Below are 26,645 nucleotides of genomic sequence, written 5' to 3' on the forward strand. Positions count from 1 at the left end.
TATTGGGTGGAGAAGATGAACAAATGAATGGATGAATGTACGAAAATGACACAAGACGAAAAACGTCGCACAGTCAAAAAACACGTCTATCTCACACAAATCCAACAAAACGAATGAAGCACGATAAACCGGAAGCGATCTTCTTTCCGCACAGCCACACCTGCGCTTATATACGCACACATACATACATACATACGTACGTACGTACATATGTACGTATGTATATATGTATGTACGTAACTGCCGCTCCCCGTAAGATAACTGAAAATGTAAATTAGCATAACCATAACTGAGCCACAAAACTAGATATGAACTCACAACTCACTCTCTGTAGCCACCCCCATTCCATCCAGCAGCATACACATTCTCTACTCAGACATTTTTGACACAACATTTTAACAATAGCAAAACACACACACACACACACAAAGACACACACACACACACTCTATATCTCTCTCTTTCTCTCCCTCTATGTCTCTTACACACACACATATTCACATACATACCCACACACACACATATATCAGGCTTCAGTTTTAAAATCTTATTCTGTTTAGCTTTAGATCTTATAATGTCATTCCAACCTCACTTAACGAAATTGAAAGACAAGAAGACAATAGAGCAGGAAACAGCGCGTACATAATTCCTCGCTAAATACTTAAACACTTGAGTTGTCAATATATGTATTAAAAAATATATGTATTAAGAGCTAATCTGATGTTAGCAATAAGTCTGAAAACATCTATTTTTCATTGCACAATGTTAGAGAATAATAATACCTCAGTTATTAATATTACTGAAGTATGGTCTCTCTTCCATTTGCTGCTCCTGTTGCTATTGTTGCCGTTTGCTGCAGCGCAGGCAAGATCGAGGTGACCTATGATTAATTATGTTACCATGATGACTGTGTCATCTGTTTTTAAGACTTAATATATGCATCTGGGACTACGCTGTCCTACGTATATGCTAGTGTCAACAGCGAAGGTGTGTGGCTTAGTGGTTGGGAGTTCGGTTCAATATCTTAAGGTCGTTGTTTCATTTCGAATTACATTGCAGGCCACTTTAATCACAGAAAGATTTTTTGAGGGCCGCTTGTATACTGATAGAATTGAAAGCATTTTGCTTTCTCATGCTATTATTATAATAATGAATGAATGATCGTTGATTCAACATGAAATATTATCGTTGCAAAAACAGTAGTATCTTTCTTTTTTACTTATTACAAACTTTAATTTTTGATAAAATTTTTTTAATGTTTCTTTAAATAAACCAATTTCAAGAATGTATCAAGCGGGCCGCATGTTGCCCGCGGGCCTCAGGTTGGCCAGCCGTGATGTAGCGGCTTCCTCGTTGTCACTATATATATATAGTTCTCCGCATAGAATACATTTAGTAGTGCTCAAGAGATTTAAACTGTTCCTCCCTCTAATACACTTAGCTCTCCACAAAATCATTCCATCTTTGAACTTCTTTCCTTTAACACCTCAAATGTAAGATCCCTTCCCTGAAGACAGAGACTCGTCTCATCCTATGATGGAATCAATCTACAAATATTATTTTGGACCACTGCGTCCTCAGAAACAGCTGTTGCATTTGTATTACCTTTCTTCAACCCCTTTAATTCTCTATATAATTTGTATTCCGTCGGACCTTTTTGTACGTAAAGATATATACATCTTTTGTACTTCATTGATCTGTCTAACTTGGTTATCCCTACATTTACTTATGTGTGTATATATATATATATATATATATATATATATATATATATATATATATATATATATATATATATATATATATATATATATATAGTAGTTGTTGTTTAGTTACCAGCTCAGTTCTCTATGATAACAGTTACAATCTTTAAAAACATGTTTTTAAAGATGGTAGCGAATGATTTGACTACTGCTTTTAGCAAGCCGTGCAACCAGAAAGAAACATTATTCATAGCCTCAAAAGATATGTATGTGTGTGTTTGTGTGTTTTTGTAATGTAATCATTTGTTAGAATATAATTTTTACTGGCAACAGATTTCTTCTTGCGATTATGTTATATTTACATAAAACACTTATCAGGTTATTCTGGAATTCAAACAAGAGTTGTGATTCTACGTAAGAGAAACAAGGTTTTTTTTTTGTTACACTCATATCTATTTGCGCACGCGCACACACAAACACACACACACACGCACACACACACATACGTATCTAGCTGCATTCTTGCAACAAGATATGAACTCACTCTTAGCTGATAAGTGATATATATATATATATATATATATATATATATATATACCTAATCGACTCAGCCTTCTTGACGCTAAGTTTAAATGCAAAATATATTTTAAGCTTTAATTTTTAAAAAATCTCATTTTGTTTAACCTTTATATCCTATGGCGTCATCCTATTCTCATTTACTGAAATTCTAAGACTTGGTGATAGCATAACAGGAAACGACACATTCATAATTTCTGACCAAATACGTTGTCCATAGAGTGGACCTTCGGTTTAGGAATTTAATTCGTCATTCCTGAAGGCCGTTCTTCACCCGAAATATTTGTAAACCGAGGCTATTTTTCCCATAGGAAATTAAAAACAAGGTACAGTAAACTTCAGCAGGGATGTCCACTGAGCGAAAGCTAGACTGCAACTGACGCTCACCCGCTGATACTCCCAGTTTGTCTTCAATCTTTGTTGTCAGCTTGCGTGTTCGTTATTCAAGACACTGTTCGTCACCCGAGACGTTTTATATTCAAAAAATTGTGCATAAACCGATTTGTTTGTAATGGGAGGCGTTCGTAAATGAGGTCCCAATATATATGTAGACGAGATTATTCTGCAAGGTGTTGAGGTGTGCATGACTATACTAAAATTGCAACAGTCGGATCTCAGTCTGTACTGACAAAACTAATGTTTGTCTTTGTGATATCTGACCTCATCTATGTCCTTGTGGCTATTGAAAAACTGATAAATTTCGAATTTATTTCATGTTAAACTAATCCCAGAGATATTTCCGCTGAACTGTTGATCTGCACCTGGAAAGTTCCTGTTGAAGATGGAGGTCTGGATCAGTAGCGTAGATGAAGGGAGTAAGGCGAATGGGGGCTAAGGCCAGGTGAAGGCTAAGGTCAGATAAGGGGCAGGACGATGTAGGAAGTAAGGCGATGTGAGAGTAAGGTAAGATGGGGCAAGGTAAGGTGGGTAAGGTGAGGTGGTGAACGGTAATCCGGCCCGGATGAAGCTCTTATAGGGACGGCCCTTTTGGGTCTGCTGTATAAACCTGTATGGGCTTGGGACCCGGAGCGAAGGAGAGGCACACACTTTAGCTACGCCATTAGTCAGGATGAGATTTTTCTGGGTTTTTTTTAAAAATTATTAATGGAAGATATGACAACTACTTATGCGTGCAAATCTCACCTCTCCACGCTTCGATGTCGGCCAAGAAAAAGACCTATACTGCTTGGAACAAATGTTGTTGCAGGCGTTGCTGCCAGAACGCAAACAAAAGCCCCAACGGAATAGATACGTGGCTAACCTGTAAGATGTTCTGACAATTCTCTCAGTCCAATGCCCTTCCTTAGTACTTTACTTTAGTGGGCCCGAGAAAATAATAGGCAAAGTTGATCCAATAGGATTTGAACACAGAACGCAGAGAGCTGGTAAAATATCCCAATGCATTCTACCCGGCTCTCTAACAATAAAGCTAGTTTGCGTAGAAGAATATATAAGGACTTCTGCCATAGGGACAACAGCTTGGAGGAGAGGCGAGGGGCAGTCCGCACCGGGCCACACTTTAATGGGGAAGCACGTTTGGGTCAGCTGTATAATCCACATCAAATGGGGTGTGGTGGTGGAGAAGTGCAAACTCAAGGGCTGCCTCCAGTGGCACACCCTCTAGCTACGCTATTGAGGGACAGATAAATGAAATACAGGTGATATTCTGCTATAGTCACTTTAGCGAAATCCATGGGGTATACAAAAATCACTGTGACAACGTTGCAATGAGATTGCTAATAACACGCGCGCGCACGCACGCACACACACACATACTTGCATGCATACATACATACATACATGCATACATACATACATGCATACATACATGCAGACATACGAGGGGGTGCTGAAAAGTTCCTGGCTTTAAGAGCATCACGAAAGGCCTGGCTGGAGGCCCAACCTTCCGAGTTCTTTTACAGGGTTTAGAAAAACGAAGGACTGCTGCAATAAGTGCAAGGATCTAAGAGGGGAATATGTTGAATAAAATCATAATTAACTGATCCTTCTGTATTTTCTTTTACTTAAAGCCAGGAACTTTTCAGCACCCCTCGTACGTATATACATACATACATACATACATACATACATACATACATACATACATACAAAAATACCCTGTTGATGTTGTTGAAATTCGAATGAAAGAGCCTTGGATCTAGGTTAGAAACTGCTTCTTTCTTTATTTGCAAGAAATCTTCAAATGAAATTGAATAATGACATACATAAATACATACATGCGTACGTAATACGTACACATATATGTATGTATGTATATTATTAATATTCGGATACGTATTTTTCTAATCTATTTTGTTTCATTTTGAAATTTGGCATAATAAGGATGTCAAATGCAGCCTTATAACGAAGAGACCACAAATCTTTAAGACACTTTTATTCATGCAGCGGTATATAAGAATAATCAGTTAATAGTACATATCAACAGTCCAATTCGAAAAATAACACAAAACGAAACAAAAGAAAAAAAACCTTTTTTTTTTTATTATTGATCCGATTTTGGCATTTTGCCTTGGAACAGAAAGTCTTCAATTCCAGTCACATATTGAAACACGGTATCTAATACCTCATAACAGGAAAAAGGATTTGCCATCCTTTTTTAATACTGGAAAATGCATCGGACAAAGTTTTCTTTTGCTAAATCGAAGTGCCTGTTCCAACTTCGTTTTCTTCTTCGCTGTTTACTAATATTTTTTAACACTTTCAGCTATCTCCTTGTCATTTAGCTCATGTGATACTAACAAGTAATCATCTACAGTTATAAATGTCTCCGGGCTTAGATCGTGTAGAAAATCTTTTATAGCTGAAACCGAGATCTGCAACCGTTGACTTTTTCAATCACTTTCGTTTTCTTCCAAACCTATTTCATCATCACTCAGAGCTGCTTCTGAAAAAAGTAAATAAATGAACACATAAATCAATAAATAAATAACACCAGTTTTTTTTTTCTCCCCAACATTTTAAGATTTATTCGTTTTTCACTGCTCACCACGCTGTTGCTATCATGTCAATCGCTTGTTTATCATCACGTATTGAAAATTCCTCATCACTGTTCATATTAAAAAGCAACATTTTCAACAGCTTATTATTCATTTATTGCTTTTTTTTTTTTTTTTTTTTTTTTTGCATTTTTGTAATGGGTTTTCAAGGCAAGAATTATTCCTAGATCCAATGCTTGTAAAACTGCAGTGCAATTTGATAGAAGATACTCGACCCGGACATTATCTAAATGAAGCAGTTTGCTATGTGCAGAAAATACTTTTCTATTTTATCTTTTACACTTTCTTGTCCAAGTGACAAACAACTCTCTTGACATCCAAGCTATTTTTGTTGACATCATATTTAACCAAAAGATACTTTACATTTTCGAAGTTTCTAGGAAATTTTGAATAACAAAGGGACATAGTTTCTCAGTTCTTGTCGCGGTACAAACAAATTTTGTTGTTATCTGTATCCTTCTTTGCAGGACATCTTTGGTCGCTTGAGGTAACAACTAAAAAGAAAATTGAGTGTTGTAGGAAAAAGTTTCTTTATTTCTCTATTCTTACCACTCAATCGTTTTTTTTTTCTTTTTTAGTCCTGGAACGTCAGTTACTTCACCACAGAAAACTTAGGTTAAGATCTCATATTGCTCATGGAATCGAATCAGCCATCCGAAATCAGCCTGAAAATTTGAGGCCACCCAAAAGTTTTGCCGTATCTAAAGATTTCTCTTGATTAGGTGCGACCTGCGTACCAATTCGAATGTTTATTTCATTTTTATCTTAATTTGTACATCTTGTTACCTGCTAATGTAAACAAAACATAAAGCCTCGCAGACGCACAAACTGACGCACAATTGTAACAGATTTATTAAAGTACTAAAACGCTTTCGGCAATTTTTGGTTTATCAATGGTAAATATATATATATATATATATATATATATATATATATATATATATATATATATATATATATGGGAGAATATACGAAAAAACAACAACAGACGAGGACAGGTGGTGTAAATAACAAAAGGATGTATTAGTATGACGCTCGGGAATACGGAAAGTCTTTGACGTTTCGAGCTACGCTCTTCAACAGAATGAATACGGAGACAAGGAGAAAAGCACGGAGAGAAAAAAATTGAATATATATATATATATATATATATATATATATATATATATATATATATATATATATATATATATAAGAGGTTTTAGGAGAGGTTAAAGTTACAAGGTAAAGCTGGGAAAAAAACATGTTTGAAAGATTCACAGAAATAGACAGTAATACAAGCTCAAATATTTGGTGAATTTCATAAAAGTCATACATGATTAAAAGTTCAGTAACATTGAGTTATATTAACAATTAGATACGGTGAAGTCTTTTTTTTTTTAATAAAAAGAGTAAGAAAAAGGTTCAAGTTCTGATTGTTTGTAAATTTAATGGTGTCACTTGCTTTTGTCCATCTATAGTCTAGTATTCTGACTGGCTGTTTTACGCATGCATCGGTTAAATACTTTTGTTTGGCAGAAGTCCAGCGTTCTGGTTGGTCGACTTCCCCTTGATGTTTATTGTTTGTCGACCGTTTTGATCCTTCTTTGATCCTAGTAGAGATCCAGTGCTCTGACTGGCTGATTTTCTGCTTACGTCGTTTGTTTTTGTCAAACAATTTGGTAACTTGTTTTTATCTGAGGGTCGTCCAGCTTTCTGGCAGGTTGATTCCCTTAAGAAGCCACTGGTTTCGCTCAGTTCAATGTGGTTGGTAAGCAAGCTACTTACCACACAGCCACTCCTGCGCCTTTCAATGAAGCACAAAACTCTAACCTCCTTCAAAGTACGATCCTTTGATTTCAGTGAACATGTTGCCGCACTCCAGCCACTTCAGCCATGACGGCACCGAGGAAGTTCTCCAAAGTGAATGTGTCCAGAAACATTGTCACAACCTCCACCTTCTCAATGTCTTCAAACCGACGGCTCCCGAGGTACTCCTTCAGCTTGGGGGATCAACTAAAAGCCATAGGGACCAAGATCCGGCCTGTAGGGAGGGTGAGGGACAGTTTTGATGCCCAAATCTGTCAGGCAGTTGCTTACCTGGATTGAACTGTGACAAGCAGTGTTTGGTAGGACATGTTCAAAGTGCTGTTAAAGCCGTCAGCTTCAATCCGGAATAAAAGTTGGCAGGTCAGCTAATTCGATGTATAGTAATGATATATTAAAATTACAACAATCTAGAACAGTTATAACTACCTCTCCTAAAAAAAGTCATCTGGAATATCTCTCGTGGATAAACACACACACACACGCACACACGCACACATGTATATATATCTATACATGGATGTATGTATATATACATGTCATGCTCATATACCTATATATATATGTATACATGTACATATACATGTATTTATGTATGCATATGTGTGTGTAGGCGTGTGTGCGTGCGAACACACAAGCACACACATTTGTGCGGAATTCGCTTATTCCTACGTAAAAAAAATATGACGTGAAAACCAGCATGTGATTTATCGACGGACCATACAAAACTTCCAATGCAAAATATATGCTTCATTTTCAACCGGCAATAAAGCATTTTGTTATTTGACGTCATACTGTTCAGAGCACACGTAATCATTCATTTACTCGTCAATAATGAAAATATAACGACAATTTCCGGATCTCATAATTTACTGTAAGTAAATAAATTTTTTGAATCCTATATTAAGGTGACAGGAAACCAGTCAACTATTGTTATCATGCATTATTATAACACCATTCCGGAAGAGAGAAGACTACCACAGTGTACTATCTTATATTGTTACGCATTTAACTTGTTCCCGCTTGACAACGTTTTCAAATACTTGCTTGCAACAGAAAAATGTACTTGATATAATTAAAATATGGTGGAGATGATTGATGTGTACGTGTGTGGGTAGTTGTAGTATATTAATTATTTTGTTATTGCATACAGTTGAATTTTAATAAATTATGTGGTTGTTTGCGATTATGCAAATAAAACAGAATTATTGAATATAGGAATTAAAAGTTATTAACATGGGCTTAACTTGTTAAAAGCTACAAATGGTTATAAATTTGTCATATGCAAGGTGAACAATGAGAATCAAAACGATGACTAGCATGTTTATTCTTAATACGTTCCGGCCAACTCGAACGTGGTTTTGCTAATCGTTGTTGTCATGAGTAAAAAAATATCTGCATTAAACTTTACAGAGAAAATACATAGTTTAACTTTGCATATATTTTGATGGGAATTTCATCCACTGATATTTAAAAATGCTGCAAGGCAACGAATTGGCCGTGTCATTAGATTACCTTGCGATATTCGATCCGCTTTCCTGGCTTCTGCGTCAAAACTTCGCTGACGTCAATTTTACCTCTCAACCATTTGGAGACGATAATGAAACGGTCCTGTACTCAAATACCAAGGTCGATTTTTCTTTTTTTCTTGTTTCTTCCTTCCTTTGTTTGTTTGTTTCTTTCTTTCTTTCTGGAGGAAATCAGCTTTCATCAGAGCAGGAAGGGCTCAACCAGGTAAAAATTATGTCCAGTACATAACCTATATCATAACGATGCCGCTACGAATTCTTCAGATGTTGAGAACCTAAGGATATATGCAATATTGAGATACACCACCTGTAATTTGTATGCAAATTTAGTTACTGAAGCAAGAATGTTTTATGCAAATAGGGATTCATGTATAAACTAGTGTGTGTGGTGGTGGTGGTGGTGGTGGTGGTGGTGTGTGTGTGTGTGTGTGTGTCAGTGTCTATGATTGTGTTTACGCGGGTCTAAAACTTAACAGTGCTGTTGTCTAAGCTGCGTCACTTTATGTTCCGTAACCTATCGTTTCGATTAATTGCAATCAATAAAATAGGTACCACACTGAAATAAATCCTGAGTCAATATGATCGACTAAAATCTTGAAAGCTGATGCTTTAGCATGGCTGCAGTCAAATAAGTAAAATAAGTAAAAAAGTGAAAGTTTATCTTCGATGACAAATGGATAAGAGCTATCATTTTTGAAATGAAGTCTTAATAACATTAAAGCATAACGAAGGCGTAGTTTCCGACATTTTCTTTCGTTCATACTTTCTAATACCCTGAAAGCAGAAGATAACATTTTGTGAATGGTTGTAAATTTGATAAATTTTTGGTAAGAATGATATGGTTTTCCTGATATTTCATACTGCTGTATATAAGGAACTGTTCACCTCGTTGTGGCGATATTGTCTTTTTAAGCGTGTGTAAGATATAATTGTCAAAGACGATTCAACAGACTCTGTGGAATTGTTAAGAGATAAAATGTAAGCATAGTCATGTAATCGCTGCCAGAAAGCAAATTTGGGCCATGAATAATGTACTGATTGTGGAATTTCAAATCAATCTTATACTCTTTGATACTTGCAGATATGCATTTCAGAGTCTTCCAGCAAGTGCAGATAATTAATGAAGCGCTTTTTAAGCAAGATTGTCTTTAATCTTGAGATACGAGAGATATTGTTGTTGTGATTGATGTTGTGTTGTTTAGCTTCAGATCGAGCATGATCGGGTAGATCCATATTTAAAGGCAATCCAACTGTGACTATACCGTATTTTTAAGGTTATAGTATTGGGTCTGTCCAAAAAGAAACCAGACTTTTAAAACAGCGCTCCAGTCAACAAGTGCAGCATACTTGCGACTGCAATGCTGTGTATGAGTAACCTTGATTTTCATTCTAATCATAGCCATCATCACGCTACATCAGTTAGTCATCCATCTACACTTGCTGGTATGAACATAGATTTTGTACATTTAGTAATTTGTAGCGAATTGAAGGATTAAAAAAGAAAAAACATCAACGTATATTGTGTGAAATTCTGTTTGAAAGGGAGAAAAGCTTTCAAGGTGATCTTTTCCGAATACTGCAACAGGACTAGGGAGTGTCTTGAGTGATATAGACGCTTCAAATTGGAAATTAACATCCACTGAAGACAATTCCAAATATGGATGACCTCTCACGACAACGGAATATAGACACATTGCCAAAGTGAAACGCGTCGCCTGATTGTCTATGAAGTTTCCAAAGAAGGCGTCTGTAAAAGTTCGAGCCACACGGTTTTTTAAAAAGAGAATAATTAAAGATGCATCACGTTGCCGCAAAAATCTGCTGACAAACTGAAAGAGAACCGAGTCATAATCAGGCAGGAGATGTTTAATCGTTCTAATGTTGAAGAAGACCCATCTAAAAATTGTATGATCAGAGATGGACAAACATGGGTGTACGGCTACAATGTCGAGACAAAAGAGCAGCTTCCAAATTCGGATGGATTATCAAGCCGCGACCAAAAATTTAAGCCATTGTTGTTGAAGTGTGAAGGTGATATTGATAATCATTTGATTAGTAGGGTGTCGTTCACCATGAATTTCTTCTACCTGGTCATACGATTTGTAAAGGGCTTTGCTTTCATGTCCTGAGGTAGATGAGAAGGGCGCTGGTGGCGGCGGTGGCGGTGGCGGTGGTGGTGGCGGTGGTACCGGCGGCGGTAGCGGCAGCAGCGACGACGACGTGGTCCTGTCGCAGATTTCGTTAGTTGAAGTTTTATCGCTTTTTTCTACATCGCTTTTTGTAACTGTTATTGGAATATATTAACATGATCAGCTTAGGAAATTTTTCTACGATATTCTCTACTTAATTTGAAACGAAGAATATTTACCGTTGGACACTAAAAAAAATACATACACCACGTCTACATATATTATATATACATACATATATAAAGACGTAAATATATATAGATTATGTATGTATATATGATTATTATTACTGAGTGAGAGAGCAACACATGCGATCAAAGTGACACTGGGGTACAAATATATAAAGCCCAATAATAATAATTATTATTACCATCATCATAGGGAGTCCATAATATCAACTTAATTACTTGATTTGAATTGCATTTCATTGACTCCGGAGGGATGAAAAACAAGGCTGACCTTGGCGGGATTTGAACTCTGAACACAAATAGCTCAAATATATACGCAAGGCCTTTTGTCCGACGCGCTAAAGACTCTGCCAATTCAACACTCATTTCTTTATTTGACAACACATAAAATATATGAGTTTTTCATCACCTCACTTACAGCCATGGAAGAGAAATAATTGACAAGAGATAGGTAGGTTATCCATAACATGAAGAAGAAAGACGAAGATTCCGTTGAGCATTATTAAAATTATCAATTTAGACTTTCTGTAACAATGAATTGAATAGGACAAATCCAGACAACAAACTCAAGTATTATAACTACGTTAAGTAAATTGTGTTGGAAATAATGAAGGTAAATCAAATTTTCACAGATACATCATTTTAATACATGATAAAAATAGCAGCAATTAATAATGAAATAAGATAATTATATGAAGTCATAAACAAGCTTTAGCTTCCAGAAACATGGAAAAGCAAAGCACTTATGAATTGCAAATGTTAGAATACGGTTCGAATTCACGAATTCGAACAAATGTCTGTGGAGAAATTAGACAAATATGCAGAAAATATTTCGAAACCATCATTTAACGTTATTTCTGTTTATGAGAAATCTCATTACACAATGTATGTTGGTTGGTATCAAGAGTTATGCATGTGTTTATGTGAGACATATTTCTCATAAGTGTATGTGACGGTGTGTGAATCTATGCGGCAAAGTTCTTCATAGTGTATGAAAGCACGTTCTTTTCGTCAAGGGCGTATGCCAAGTTGTTAGAGAGAAGAGAGAGAGAGAGAGAGAGAGAGAGAGAGAGAGAGAGAGAGAGAGAGAGAGAGAGAGAGAGAGAGAGTGTGTGTGTGTGTGTGTGTACGTGTGTGAGAGAATAATCTATTACTGGTGTTGAGGCAGGGATATAGAATCCTGCCGCACTTACGATAATCTTCATTTGCCAGTCAAAATCCAGGTCTTTTATAACACTGGAAAGAATAAAGATTTGTAGGTACTTCGTTATACAAACACAATATACTATGAACTACACTAAATATTTTTATAAGTCAGTACCACGTCCTACTGCGTCAGCAGTGCTTGTTACATTATTTTAAAGGTTGTTTCTACAGATATTCTATAGAAACGATAGCCAACAGATTTTTGCTACAACGTTTCGTATCGAGACATCAGTCTCTCGAAGTTGACAACGTAATCGTATCTTTCAGGTAGCTGATGTTTTTCCTGCGCGTCTAAATGGACGAATCTTTGAGATAGTTTGACATCGTGAATCGCCCCAGGGAAAGTTATCAGGTACTGTCGTTTCTTTTTAAAGAACAAAATGATTATAAAAATTTGTTACGTGTAACAGAAGTATTAGATTGTATCATAGATAATGTAAATAATCGTGATAGGCAAAATTAATGGATTGTTATTCAGCTGAGCGGCTACTTGAATCATTAGTGATTGTTTATTCACAGTTTTCGTCTGAGAAAGCTGGCTGTGAGTATACAGTATTGTTAACGCGCAACGAGACAGAAATGCATCTAGCGCTCTCATTAACCGCTACTGAGACGATTTCTGTCTCCTGATATATACTTATTGTGTTTTTAAATGCAGTTTGTCTATAGCAGATACTATCTTCGGATGAATACCGTCGTAAATTTTGCCTACCCCGATGTATTTACATTAATTATGGTACATAATTGTCAATAGAAATCATTATGTTGTAATTGATGAGGAATCAGGTCATAATGGATTCGAACTTGTAGTCACTAGCGAAAAATATGAGTGGATGAATATTCAAATAAATATTGGTGACGGAATTCCTGACAAAACGACAGTTCAACATAAGGTTGCGTAAAGCAAATTGGTTGACAAAAATTATTGGCATGCTAATGTTCAAGTAATACATTTTAACACATGATAAAAACAGGAGCAATTAATAATGAAATGAGAAAATTATACGAAGTCATAAACGAATTCATCTTCCAGAAATATGGAGAAATTCTTATGAATTGCAAATGTTGAAATATTGTCAGAGCTCACGTATCCACTGAAATTACACTAATAGAAAATATTCTTAAAAACAATAATTTAACATGACTTCTATTTGTGAGGACGAAAATAAAAAAAAAGAACTCATTTCACAGTGTATGTGAGTTGGTATCAACGGATATATATGTTTACGTGAGACGGATTTCTCAGTTTGCATGTATGTATGCATGAATATATATATATATATATATATATATATATATATATATATATATATATATATATATATATATGTATATATATATACACATACATAAACACACACACATATATATATATATATATATATATATACATATATATATATATATATATATATATATATATATATATATAGTTCATTGATGAGGATCAGATAGTCTTGTATAGAATACATTTATTAGTGCTCAAGAGATTTAAACTTGAGCGGGTACAGGAATAAATGTAGTATAGCAGTAAATGTAGGGACAAAGCAAGTTAGACAGATCAATATATAAAGTATATTAAACACATAAAATACAAAAATTGTATATATATTTACATACAGAAAGGCCCGACTTACACAAAATACAAATTATATCGTGAATTAAAGGGGTTGAAGAAAAGTATTACAAATCCAGCAGCTGTTTCTGGGGCTCGGTAGTCCAAATCCATCTTTGAACTTCTTTCCTTTAACATCTCAAATGTAAAATCTCTTCCCTGAAGAAGGAGGTTCGTCTCATCCTACGATGGAATCAATCTACAAATATTATTTTGGACCACCGAACCCCCAGAAACAGCTGTTGGATTTGCAATACTTTTCTTCAACTCCTTTAATTCACGATATAATTTCAAATTTATCCCTTTAATTTTTGTTTTTAATCTTGTATCGGTTATTTTTTTATTTATCCTTTTATTGTTTTATTAATATTTCTTAATTGGTTTTTGTTTTCATTTTTTATTTCTTCAATTTGTATTTTTTCTTTTTTTCTCAATTATTTTATCACTCTTATTTTATTTCATTTTTATATATACACACACGCATGCACACATACATACACTCATATATACACGCACACATATACGCACGCGCACACATGAACGTACATATACCTCTCCCACACATCACACACACACACATCACACACATACATGCAAACACATACACACACGTACATAAACGCACACACACACACGCATACACACACGCACACACACGCGCACACATGCACACACATGCATACATACACACACATGCACATATGCGCATACACATACGCACGCGCGCACACAGACATGACAGCACATGTACCTCCCACACACACCACACGCACACACAACACATACATAAATGCACACACACACACACGCACATACACACACATACACACACATGTCCCCGTTTTTAGCGGTTCGGCAAAAGAGACCGATAGAATAAGTACTAGGCTTACAAAGAATAAGTCCTGAGGTTGATTTGCTCGACTAAAGGTGGTGCTCCAGCATGGCCGCAGTCAAATGACTGAAACAAGTAAAAGAGTAATATATATATATATATATATAACGTTATGTATGTATTTATAACGGAAATTTTGCATGCTTTTTTTCATTATGAATGTATATCAAAACGTCGGAGAGAATCGGAGAGGAAGAACATGTGAGAGAAATGCTTTTTTCCTGGCGTTACGGAGAATAGAGCGCTGCGTAACTGTGAACATCTTTTGCTGGTCAAAAACTCACCAAACCTTTTACAAAACTATGAAAGTGAGTTTTACGTGCGTATGTACTGAAAAGTAACCATTCCCATACACTGGGAATACAGCCTCTGCTACCTACTTACTAAGTGGTTATGATTAAGGGAAATGCCAGTTTTGCCATAACTGGAAATAAAAATGTGCTGAGACAAAATTTGAAATTTGCTTTGGTTTTTGAATACGAAAAAAATTTCCCCTCACTCATTGGTTAAAATTGTCTCGAGGTTTGTCTTAAACGATAGACGTGATCGGAAACATCCATGCAATGGAGATGTGCTGTCGGCTACTCATTAATACAATGGAAAAACAAAAACGTAGACATAATCTTTACAAAACGTGTGGAGATGGACGTGACCAAGTTACATAAAAGCAAGCAGGAGAGGGGAGGTTAGAACGTGATAAAGTAAACATATTGAAAAATTCATAAAGACTAAAGAAATACAGAATATTTATGTGTGAATATGTGTGTGTGTGCGTGTGCGTATGCGCGCATGTGTGTATATATATATATATATATATGTATGTATGTATATATATGTATATATATATATTTATATGTATATATATATATATATATATATATATATATATATATATATATATATATATATATATATATATATATATATATATATATATGTATGTATGTATATGTAAATATATATGTGTACACACAAATATATATATATGAGTATATATGTACATGTATGTATGTATATATATGTATATATATATATATATATATATATATATATATATATATATATATATATATATATATATATATATATATATATATATGTATATATATATATATATATATATGTATATACATATATACATATATATATATATATATGCGTGTATGTGTGTGTATATGTATGTATTTATATGCATATATATATATATATATATATATATGTATATAAATAATAATTATATTCATAGATGATGATAATGGTGTTAATGGTGATCATGATGATGACGACGACGACGACGACGACGATGATGATGATGATGATGATGATAGAGCATTTGTGTGTCGTGAATACTGGAATCATTCCACATAAACAAGGTAGCTCCAGCATTGCCAGAATATACCAATCGTGCAAAAGGAAGACTGTTTTATCATTGAAAAACAAGGAGACTGCCATGAAAACTAGTCTTATGTTTATAAGAAGAGGCATTTTCCAAGATAACTCACTGTCCCCCCCCCCCCGCTACATTTCTATGTGTTGCACTGACCTCACAAACAAACTTGCTAAATGAAACACCAAGGAATACCGATGTTGTGAGCAACACATCGATGGACTGGCGTTCAGTACAAGGGGAATGATGAACTACCCGCCTAGCAAGTATCATTCGAAAGCTATAACAATAAGATGAAGCGCATTGTGATCAGTGATGCATAACGATACACAATAGTCTGATCGATTCCGTGAAAGATATATATATATATATATATATATATATATATATATGTATGTATGTATGTATGTATGTATGTATGTATGTATGTATGTATGTATGTATGTATGCATGTATGTATGTATGGTATCAACAGATGAGATCGAGAGAATCTCAATGTAGAAACACTTAGTAGCGCTCAAATGATTTGATATCTTTACCGAGGATCAAGTCAGCAGGATAAAGAGTAGCTATAAGGGGAGATATGAGCAGATATGGAGACAATGATTAAAAACCTCGAGTTTTAATGTACAAAATATATACAAATGTAAAAAGAGAAACTATATATGTGTGTGTGTGTGTGTGTGTGTGTGTGTGTGTGTGTGTGTGTGTGTGTGTGTGTGCGTATGTGTGCGTGTGTGCGTGTGTGTATGTATATATATAAGGTACGTCAATATTTTGAGAACGCCTCTTTCAAGAGCTCTAACTTTCTTCTAACTTCAATGTTTATTTTGTCTTAAATGATGTCAGACATGAGATTGACTAAACAAAGGAAGAGACAGGCTGTAATCGTCGCCTTAAAAGCACACCATAGTGATACAGAAATAGTTCACTTCCTGAATGTTACTCGATCTTTTGTTGTCAAAGTTCGTGAGAATCTGGAAACTGCTAACGGGAATCCAACGTAAAACGTATGCACAGGGTCTTCATATCATCAGAATATATAACTTTGTACAAAAAATCCAAGAAATAATCGATTAAAAAAAACCAGAAAGTCAATCAGAGCCATTGCAAAAGACCTCAAGGTTTCACAGTGCACCATCGGAAGAGTTGTGCCTGAGGATTTCCGGTAGAAGTTGTATGTAATGCGGAGGGATCAGTTTATATCGGAGGTGACAAGAGAGAATCGTTTGATCCGTGCAACGTGCTTGCTAAACGAGATAAAACAGTCTGGAATGCTTTGGTTTATCTCTGATGAGAAAAACTTCGATCAGGACCAAAAAATGAACCGAAGGAACGACAGATGATTGTAATGAGACCCGAATGAGGTTCCAACTGTCATGCATACTAAGTTCTCAGCAACTGGGATGGTTCTGGGGGGTCGTGAGAAACGAGGGAGATGTCATGTCTCTTCCCTTTTTCACAGGCCTTAAGACAATGCCGCTGTCTACACAGGTGTTGGAGAAAGTTGTGAGGCTCTGAATAGACAGCGTATACAACGGAAGATTGTACATCTTCCAAAAAGAGTTTGCATTTTCTCATAAGGCTAGGACAGCCCAAGCGCAGATGCGTGTAAAATCTCCATGATCAAGTTCTCCTAGACACATTGCCTCCTAGTTTACCAGACTTTGCTTCACTGAACTATTATGTATGGGTGTAATCGAGAGAGAGAGAGAGGGGGGGAGAGGGAGGGAAGGAGGGAGATCAATGCTCCAATAAACTCCATACAATCTTTCAAGTCTGCTATAGCCAGCACTGTGTCCAAAATTGATGATCATCACCTGATTCGGGCATGTCAACGCTTCTGACCCGTATTAAACCCACCAATGATGCTTAGGGTGGATTCATTGAATAGGTGTGATAAAAGGATTCTCAAGTTTATTTGAACCAATTTGCGTCTTTTTCTAAATTCATGCAAATGACTTCAAAAAAACTGACGCACTCTGTATGCATGTATGTATATATATATATATATACACATACATACATACATACATACATACATACATACATACATACATACATACATACATACATGCATGCATACATGCACACACATATGCATATGCAGACATACACACACACACACGTACACGTACACACACGCACACACGCAAACATTCATGCACATATATTTACACAGAAATAAAAAGTATGATAAAATAAACACTAATTAAAACATATAAATATATAAAAAAATAAAACATTAAAATTTTTCTGTCTCGATTGAGCTGAGTTCTCCAAAACTCTGTTCGCTTCATTCATTCGAGTGCAATCGAATGAACCAATAAGTTTGGTGCTGTGTTGGTATTGGGGCATTGATTGTGTAGAGCATGCGGTGTGTGGTTTTATCGATGTAGAATGTAAGCTGTGTGAGCGATTACTATCAAAATGTCGTGTGTTGGTTATGTAGGAACACGTATGCTATTGGAAGCTTCTTGAATAAAATACGTGTTCTGTTTGTGTGTTTACTATTTAATGTGTGCAATTGAATTGAAAGTGTCTTATATACGATGTATCTTATATATTATGTGGATTGTACTTGGCAGAGCTTTTTACAATATGTATCACGTTGTAAAGTCCTTGTATGGTTTAAATTTCTTTTGTTCATATTTTATAATTAATGCTTCTTTTATTACGGCTATTGTCTATGTTTGCATGCTCCGCAGTTCACTTTCACGATCATATTTCAAGATCATCGTATTTTGATAGGCTCTCCACCTCCTTCCGGTTAATATTTAGCAAAAAATAATTGTGTGTCTATCAGTATAGAGGTACTTTGGTTCGACAACATTTCCTTGTCAGCTTTGGCAATTACATCCTATATAATCGTGGTCAGGTTGTTTTGCACAGCGTTTTATTAATATTTATACAAGCTCTTGTCCATTTTTACGTCAAGGTGTTGGTGTATTGCCCAGATAGCCGCTAAATGGATCGTGTCTATGAATATACTTTGACTTGGCAGGGACTCAGCAACCGGAAATGACGAAATGAATTGTCTTATTGTACTGATTTCATAGTCTGTATTTAATGTTACTATCTTATGCTATTTTATTTCTTTAGTTGTTTATGGCTAGGTATTGGTCTAACCCAGCTAGAACCTGATGTATTTCTGGTTTTTAGCCTACAGTTTTTGAGTAACTGTTAAACTTTTACTCTAGCTTATTCCCTACTTGTTGAATCAAGCGGGATTTTACTTACTCATGGAGAGGTTTTTTTCTCCATTTTGTTTTCAGAATAATATTTTTTTGATTTCGTTTTGATTATGTATTTTGCATTATTTAAATTTTTTCTGGTGCGTTTCTCAATCTAAATCTTTTACTTCTGTGTAGTTAGTTTCTTGTATGTATTCTGTTTCTTGATATGTATACAAATATATGTGTTTGTGTGTGTGTGTGTGTGTGTGTGTGTGTGTGTGTGTGTGTGTGTGTGTGTGTGTGTGTACAAAAACGTTTTCGTTTTGTTTTTGTTTCCTCGCGTTTCCTTATTATACCAGTTTCCCTTTCCTAACTTTTTAAGAGTTTTTCTAGTCCTACTGTTATTATCATTTAATAATATTTTATTTGCTGCAGACCTGTTGTCTATATTCTGACTATATCAGCTTTGCATTGGTGACTTTCTTGTAGTTTATTATTATTTCATATACGCTCAACAAATTAAACTGTTGGAAAAGAAAAATTCCTAACATCGGGCTACAACAAGTAATCTTAGATGCCAAGAACCCTCTGAAGTATCCTAGCTATCCCTAATAACAGTTTTCTGAAGTTGTACTAAACTGGGTTTTATTCCTGTTTCTTCTATCCATCTGTTCAAATCTTTAGGAACAGTTCCTAATGCACCTATAACTACAGAGATACATTTTACCCGCACTTTTCGTAGTTTCTGTAATTCAATGGCGAGGTCCTGGTACTTTGCTATTTTCTCTATACCTTTCATATTGACATTCTCATCATTTGAGACAGTAAAGTCAATTATCTCGCACTTTCTATTCCCTTTATCTACGACTACTAAATCAGCTTCTATTACTCTGTCCGTCTGAATGCTAAAGTTCCACAACATCTTGTATTTTTTTACTTTCTAGTACTTTACTAGGTTCCTGTTCATATCATTCATCAGTGTGGTCAAATTCTAGCTTTCTACATAACTCCCAGTGGATTACTCTCCCTAGGTTGTCATGTATTTCCTTGTATTCTTTCTGTGCCAACACGCTACATTCACTTACTATATGAGTAACACTTACCTCTTTTCATTTACACAACCTACATTGGAAATCTACTTGGTTTATGATTATTTTGACTTTTATCCAATTAGTCCTTAATGCTTGATCTTGTGCAGCTACTAACAAATTTTGTCTACTTTTTCAGCCTTTCTTTCTGCAACCATAACCGTGTTTCATTACTATTCTCTCGACCGTCAGATAACTTTTGTTCTTTTTTCTGGTTTTTAACTTCATTTGGTTTTTTGGTTTCCTTATGTCCTCCTGTGACATTAGCAGCTCTTGATAACCTTTCTTCACTATTACCTACATAGGAGGGTCTACCGGGTGTTTGTACTACCTGCCAAGTCACAACAAGGATCTCAGACAGAAAGTACTTTACACAGTATGAGTGCAGTTCCAAGTAAAGCTGATTTTTGTAATACACCAAAATTGTAGAGTATTTCTAAAGTTTCCAGATGCTTGTTCAGGTTGGGTGGTATTAGACCCAATGCTCCGATGACAACAGGGACAACCTTTATGTTTGACTCTCGCAGCTGCTACATCTTGGCGATGTTGATCTTATTATTATTATTATTATTATTATTATTATTATTATTATGTTTTTAGGCTCCACATTCGGGTTATCTATATTTCCAGATTATTATTATTATATATATGTCGAACAGAAGCTGTCGTGTGTGGTACGAATCTGGCTATCAGCCGACTCCATAATGATGATTGCCCCGCCGCCCTCCTTTAACTAAGCAGAGAAGACAGTGTCTTTTTTTTTTGTCTTGTAGCTATAGCGAAAGAGGTTGCATGGTGAACGAGGTTGAAACATATGAGAACAGAGACTTTCTTCTTTGTAGAACCCTCATACTTTTTTTTTCACTCTTGAAGGATGGCGAAGGTGGAGAGAAAGATGCTGTCCTGTAAGATGGAGAGTAAAAATTGGGTAGGGCATTTGTCCCCTTGGTATTGAGGAAGATCTTGGATGGCGGGTTTCTCCACTGGCTCTAGAAGGATTGCATCATTATCAGTCATCGCCATCGTCATCGTCGTCATCGCCATCATCATCATTAACTCATCATCATCATCATCATCATCATCATCATCATCATCATCATCATCATCACCATCGCCATCGTCATCGTCATCGTCATTGTCGTCATCGTCAGCATCATCGTCATCGTCATTGCCACGCACTGTCTCCAAGTATATATATATATATATATATATATATATATATATATATATATATATATATATATATATATATATATATATATATATATATATATATATATAATTGTGTCAATCGTATACAAAAGTAAAGAACTTTTCTATCTATCTATCTATCTATCTATCTATTATTATTATTATTATTATTATTATTATTATTATTATTATTATTATTATTATTATTATTATTAGGATGGTGAGATGACAGAATCTTTACCGCGCCGGACAAAATGGCACTAAGCACGTCGTCCGTCTTTACGCTCTGAATTCCGCTGAGGTCCAATTTGCTTTTTATCTTTTCGAGAGTCGATGAAATAAGTACCAGTCGAGCACTGGCATGACTGTAATTGACTTCTCCCCTCCCACGAAATTTCTGGCTTTGCGCCAAAATTCGAAATCAAAATTATTATTATAATGCATTCACCTTAATTATCATGGGGTTATGTGCTCTGTAATTACACCAGTTTAACTTCGGTTTTGTCGCAATAAGAGATTTGCATGCATTAATATTGTGCTTAAAATATTGTAGAGAAATGGAGAAGCAATATGATGGTTTTCATATTATGTCGACCTCACTACATGGTCATATTCTGTTTGAACAGTTATTGTTTTTAATAAATTCATAATTTGATTAAATAAAAAGCATAGCCTTCAACAATTGCATCATAATATTCTCCTCGGAATTTGAGAGTAGTAGAGAGCGATGGGAAGAAAGAGAGGGAGAGAGAAAGAGAGAGAGAGAAGAAAGAGAAGAAGAAAGAGAGAAAGAAATTCTACAACAGTTAAACAGGACAGCAACAGCGTCCTTGTAACAGCCACCAACGCTGCTAGCATTGCCACTATGATCATTGACGTCATAGTCAACACTAGCACTATTGTATTCATGTAACACCAACAACGTGCAGATATGAACACCTACACTACCATTTGCGGCAATAACAGCAACGGCAACAGAAACAGAAAGTCAATAAGAGCAAAAATAATAACAACTAATGCAAAAGGCGACAACGAGTAACAGTAATGAGGACACCACAAGAAAGACTGTACTCTTTGTTCCACAACCAGTCAATGAACGTCCATTCCAGTGGAGGGCAAAAAAGGAGACCATTAAATGCAAGTGTTACAGATTTATCTAGAGATGACTGGAAGAATTTTAAAATATTTGTCCGAAGACAAAAAGTAAGATAAATCATCCCTGACTTGAGTTCAAACAAATACCAGTCTCCATCTTCAGAAAAATCTCTCTCAAAGAAATGTAAGACACAAATAGAATTATTCCCTTTGTAATCAAACAATCTCAAAAACTGCATCCTGAATTCCACAAAACAATATCTTCCAATGCTACCCCTGTTATCAAATCTAAGAAGCACAAATCATTAAGTCAAAAGTAATCTAGTTAGAAAATCTCTGCAAGAAATGAATGTAGTTCATCGCCACTACAATATGGCTGTTCCGTAGGAACTGACGTTATTGCCGTTTTTGTATTACCAGGGCAGCCATATTGAAGTGGTGATAAACATTACTTCTCAGTATAGTTACTACTTCATCTCTAATAGAGATTTTCTAACTAGCTACTTTGCTTGTTGCAAAATCAGTGACTGGTTGTCACTTATTTTTCTATATATTGCGAGCCGGAGCGGATTACTACTATGTCTTGCGGACGAGTGTCCGCCACTGAGGATAAGCACAAATAGCTCGAAACCGTACGGTTTGGTGGTCCCACCGTCTGCTAGATATCTCCCCTGCTTGCAATATATATCGGGTGCAGGTTGCTTAGGTAACCAGTTGGAGGAGGTTAAAAACGGCCTTACGGTCGGTTCCTACTGTATTTGGGGAAAATAAACAAAGCCAGTCACATTTATGTAGTCTACAGAGACCAAACCAATGGTAAAGGATGAGGAATATGAAGAAGTCATAACTGAACGGGAATATCACTAGAGTTCCAGTGATATGATGGTTCTGATATTGCTTGTATCTGCAGAACTTTCAGGTATCTCTCTAGTATTTTTGCTTCGAAGAGTGAGCAAATACTGGTTGCAATCGCAGACAAAGGTTAAGTTTATGGAAAAAGAGACCACTTCTGAGTGTTATGCTTTTCGGGAAAGAGGATGAACACTTCTTTCTATTGCTGCTACAACTATCACGACTGCTACAAATGAAACAACATCGGCAGTCAAAGCAGCAATTGCAGCATAAAAAACGACTTCTACAAAGACTGCAATAGCAAGAGCAAAAATCAGAAATAATAATAATCACAGAAAAACAATGCACTGATTTGGAAGGTTAATGGAGGGTATGAGCGACTTTGGTCTGGGAACGATTCTGAAAGTTAACGAGAACAGATTTACTAGTCTTTTCTAAAAGATATTTAGGTCAGGGATCACCGAAGACTTTCCAGAGCTCTTGGCCTGGTAGAGCTACAGGAGGCATAGCTGGTTCGTAACAAAACCTGACCTTGTCTGAGTTGTAGGCAAAGCGAAAGAACATTCTTTCAGTGTCCGTGTGCTGCCGACCTGTGGAGAACAGTGTCAGGTGCAGGACGAATTTAATCAACAGCTAAATTTCTCGTGAAGATTGATCTACCTCATTACATTGGCAAAGTAGAGCTTCTAGTCTTCCCCGTCAACGATCATGAACAACACTTCTGATGGAAACAAAGAGAGATAACCCATATTGACAACATGCAAATAATTTGCTACATTCTGCTATATCAAGCAAAGTTAGAGAACCTGGTGTGCAGTTTGGAATTAGTAAACGAAAAGGTAGAGGTGCTTGGTTTGCAAACATCGTATTTCTATATTGCTCCATCTTCATATGAAGTATCTTTCTTCTCTTACGGGAGCAAAGCGTTTATTTCTGCAATGATATCAGTGGTCTCATGCAAGAGATTGGCTGTGACTAGGACCCAGGAGAATGGTGGCTGTTCATAGACTCTACTAAAGTGAATCTTAAAGCTGCCTTACAGTACAATACCAACGAGAACCTTCAATACACTCGATACATGCATTAACGAGATTTATGAATTCATAGAACAACTGCAAAGGCCTATCAAGCGCGAATGGCGTACACGGAATATTTGTGATGGCTTACTTATTGCTTTCCAGTTGGACTAAGAAAGAGAGAGGAAGCATATGTCCTTTTAGTGCTTATGAAATAGAAGGAATGATTAAAAGTAGCGTAATTGACAATCTGCAAACTGAAGATATTGTTGGCGAATAATGTACGAAAGGAATAACCAACTATATAGAACTGATGAAATAGCTCGCAAATATAATGTACAATACCCTGCCCTAGTCAACACTCTATCAAAAGGTTCCCGAACTGGTTCTGTAGCGCACCAACAGATGGCAGCATATGGTTGTGCCAAGTGACATCGCTGTGTTTACTTTGCAAGTTGTGAAATGTGTGTTTTTGTGATCACATATATACTGTAGTCTGCGATTTTTGTCATGAACAGGAGGTTGGAACAAAGCGCCAACATGAAATTTTGCGTTAAACTTAGGGAGTTTGCTACAGAGACATTGAGCATACTTCGGCAAGCTTACGGCGACGAGGCGATGGGCCTTACATCATATTTCGAGTAGCACGGGCGCTTCAAAAGCGGAATTATGTTCGTGGAAGACGATGAGCGATCTGGAAGACCTGCCACGAGTGTCATCCCCGGAAATGTGGAGAAAATACATCAGCTTGTGCATGAGGATTGTCAGAGAACAATCAACGACATTGCTGATGTTGGTCTGTCGTATGGGTCCGTGCAGGTAATCCTAACGTCCAAGAAATATTGGATTCTTCACAACGACAATGCACCCAGTCATCGAGCTCTCCTCACTCATGAGTTTCTCACTAAAACAACATGGTATCGCTTCCACACCCGCCCTATTCGCTAGATTTAGCATCTGCAGACTTCCATCACTTCCCCAAAAGGAAAATGCAGTTCAAAAGCTCACCGTTTTAACACCGTTGTCAATATACAGAGCGAATCGTAGAAGGTCCTCAACTCGTTTACTGAAAACGACTTCCAGGCCGGATTCCAAAAGTGGAAGGAGCGCTGGGACCGGTGTATTGCTGCACAAAGTGACTATTTCGAAGGAGATGATGTAAAAACTTAAGTAAATAAGTTTTTTTTTTATTAAACATAGCTAATCCGGGAGCTTTTTGATACCACCTCGTATCTACCACCCACTACCACTTCTTATTAAACTTGGTCTCATGAAAAAGTTTGTGAGAGGTGTGGATCGGCAAGAGAATAATTTTCAATATTTAAAGGATAAATTCAACGGAATACTGACAGATGCAAATTTAGAAGCTGGTATTTTCACTGGGTCTTAGGGGAATAGTGTCATATGTAACTCATTACTCCCCTTGAGACGGAAGTGAGGGCATGGGCGGCAGCTTTTGTTAGAGTTGTTAGAAATACTTTTCGGGATACAGGTCTGAAAACTACAGTAAACTAGTAGATAGCATGCTGAAAATATATGAAAGAACGGGGTGTAGTTTTATTTTGTATTTAATTTACGAATCTTTTTATATGAATTTGTGTGTTGAAGCAAAGTTTTCGGTATTCCAGAAATATTACTGTCAATAATAAACACACGCACTGGTTCAATTTCACTTCCTTATTATTCGTTCGTTAACTACATAATAGAATGCTTTGATCAATCATTCGGTTAATCAAACAATGGATAAGTTAATTGGTTAGATAACAAATTAACAAATAATAAAATGAAGGTGAACCAGTGCGTGTACTTATTATTGGCATAATGACCCTCTCAAGATCCAACAAAATGGGATATAGGACGTCTTTTAAAATGCATTTTTTCTTACATTCTTGCTCTAACTTCTTTCTCGCCGATGTTGGGGCTGTTGAGCAGCGAGCGCAGCGAGCGTTTCCAACAGCAGATCTTCATTATGAAGAACAAATACCAAAGGCACTTCAGTCGGAATATGATCGGGGATTATTATTGGTTCCTGTAGAAACAGAGCTCTTCATCCCTCAAAATGCAAAAAAAGAAGAGACAACCGCAAAATTTCATTTCCTGATAAGAATTTTTTTTTTTA

General features: G+C 36.0%; 1 long non-coding RNA gene across 1 annotated transcript in view; it reads right to left on the bottom strand.

The window, feature by feature from the left end:
• Positions 1 to 5,145: 5,145 nt before the first annotated feature.
• Positions 5,146 to 26,645, bottom strand: part of LOC149135281 (uncharacterized) — a 92,043-nt gene continuing 70,543 nt past the window's right edge. The window contains exons 3-4 of the long non-coding RNA XR_016242329.1: positions 8,618 to 8,906; positions 5,146 to 5,184 (exon numbers count right to left, since the gene is read on the bottom strand). This is a non-coding gene — a long non-coding RNA (uncharacterized LOC149135281). The remainder of the gene's footprint in view (positions 5,185 to 8,617; positions 8,907 to 26,645) is intronic.

Source organism: Octopus bimaculoides, chromosome 6 (assembly GCF_046866305.1).
Source record: "Octopus bimaculoides isolate indiv1 chromosome 6, ASM4686630v1, whole genome shotgun sequence".
NCBI classification, from domain to species: Eukaryota; Metazoa; Mollusca; class Cephalopoda; order Octopoda; family Octopodidae; genus Octopus; species Octopus bimaculoides.